Source organism: Limulus polyphemus, unplaced genomic scaffold, assembly GCF_000517525.1.
Source record: "Limulus polyphemus unplaced genomic scaffold, Limulus_polyphemus-2.1.2 Scaffold4723, whole genome shotgun sequence".
NCBI lineage: Eukaryota > Metazoa > Arthropoda > Merostomata > Xiphosura > Limulidae > Limulus > Limulus polyphemus.
The window spans coordinates 9,201-11,397 of NW_013670333.1; positions in this window are offsets into that span (position 1 = coordinate 9,201).

A 2,197-nucleotide genomic window follows, 5' to 3' on the forward strand; every position below is an offset into this window, starting at 1 on the left:
TCTTACGTTACCTTAATAATTTATAAAGTTCATATGTTCTTACGTTACCTTAATTATTTATAAAGTTCACATGTTCTTACGTTACCTTAATTATTTATAAAGTTCATATGTTCTTACGTTATCTTAATTATTTTTTGTTTATCTAGCTGATTATGCCATTTCTTATTACCATAGTTTTTTCTGGTATTCAGTAATCACTTACTTATGTTCCTATTTGTCTTATGCCTTTGATTATTGTAATATAGCTAGTGATATTTAAAAAAAGAAGATCATGTTCTGATTAAAAAAAAAACATTCAGTAAACTAACGAGCAAGATTAGCCAACATCTTCCAAACTACAAATTGGACATAAGCTGAAGAGTTTTCGATGAATTTCATTCAGGATTATCATTCAGCCAGCTTTACTTTTTTTTTCTTTTTGGACAAGATGGTCCTCGTAAGCAACACTCGGTTTCTCTCTCTGACTCTTCTGAAAAGCTAAAGAAAACAACTAATTGATAAATAGTTACCGCTAAGTTATGTGACCGCTTCCAGGAAAACAACAATGTAAACACCAAACATATTCATTTTTATGTTAATTGAGATCCATTGATCAAAAACTGTTTTATTAAGCTTTATCTATAGTTTAGTTTTCTTTTATTCTAGATCAATTTGTATTTTTATGAATGTGAGATTTATTCACTATATGTATGTATGTTTATATAAATTGTTTGCTGTCCTGTTCACAAAATGCCAGTAATTTTACTTTGAAATTTTACAGGTTTATATTGTTATGCTAGGGTTTGTAATTTTAAATAACTCATTTTAAAATGCGCTATTATAAATTTGAACGAGCTCGTAAGACAGTCATGTTATACCTACAACGAAGTTCAAGAGATGCACCAGGACAATGAAATTATTTTCTTAATTATGCCAGTTTCTGTGATAGGTGGCGGAACATATTAAATCGGGTGGGCACCTTACTTGCTATATTAACAGTGACCATTGAACACAAAACTGAAACTTTCCATGCTGGTTATACGTAAATTCCTTTTCCACATTTAAAGGGGCAATTCGCTACTAGATCGAAACGGGTGCCCGCTTATGGTTTCTGGACAGATACTAATTGACAAACTCATATCATGAGCTATTATTGAGATTCATAAAATACGATATAATGTCTAAAATTTCAGTTTGGTTTCGTTTGTTTTAAATTTCTCGCGAAGCTGCACGAGGGCTACCTACGCTAGCCGTTCCTAATTTAAGAAGACTAGAGGGAAGGCAGCTAGTCATCACCACCCACCGCCAACTCTTGGGCTACTCTTTTACCAACGAATAGTGGGATTGACCGTCACATTATAACGCCTCCACGGCTGAAAGGGCAAGCATGTTTGGTGGGATGGAGATTCGAACCCGCGACCCTCAGATTGTGAGTTCAGCGCCCTAACCACCTGGATTTGCCAGGGCCCTAAAATTTTAGAAATCATGTTCAGAAGCAGCACAAATCCTTCCTTTAACTAAAACTAGTTTCTTTATCTGAGGGCTGGCTTGTCCTAGTAGTTAAAAAAAATCTATAAAATATTGATTTTTATTTAAAACATAGACATTTATATGGAAAAAACTTCCAGAAGAATATAAAGTTTCAGTTGCGAGACTGCATCACTTTATAAAAATATAAAGACTATTTCCTTCACCAATGTAAAAGAAGTGTTTTAATCCAAGATAGAGCTTTAGAAAGTTACACACGTGCCACACCGAACTGAAATAAAATTTCCTACAACTTCATCAAAGCTAGGTTAGCAAAAAACCGTGATTATTTCTTTTTATTTTTCTTTAGTCCTTAGATGGTATCTCATAAAAACATTATCTTGTTAGGCGTAAAACGCATTCTTCGAAGAAGCTAGGAAGGTGGTAAGTTTGATATTACAAGAAAGGATAACATTGTAGTTACATAAAGTTGACAGTATATATCTATAGATCGTGAAAGCGCATTTTACGTATTTTAGGGTTGAAAATCCGTATTAGACAAGGTAAGATAAATATAATAAAAAACAACAATTGTAGAACGTAATATTTCTCCGCATGTGATAGGCCTAACAAGAGAGACACTTTTAATCTTAAGGTTGAAAATCCGTACTAGACAAGGTAAGCTAAATATAATAATAAAAAACAATAGTTGTAGAACGTAATATTTCTCTACATGTGATACTGATAGGTC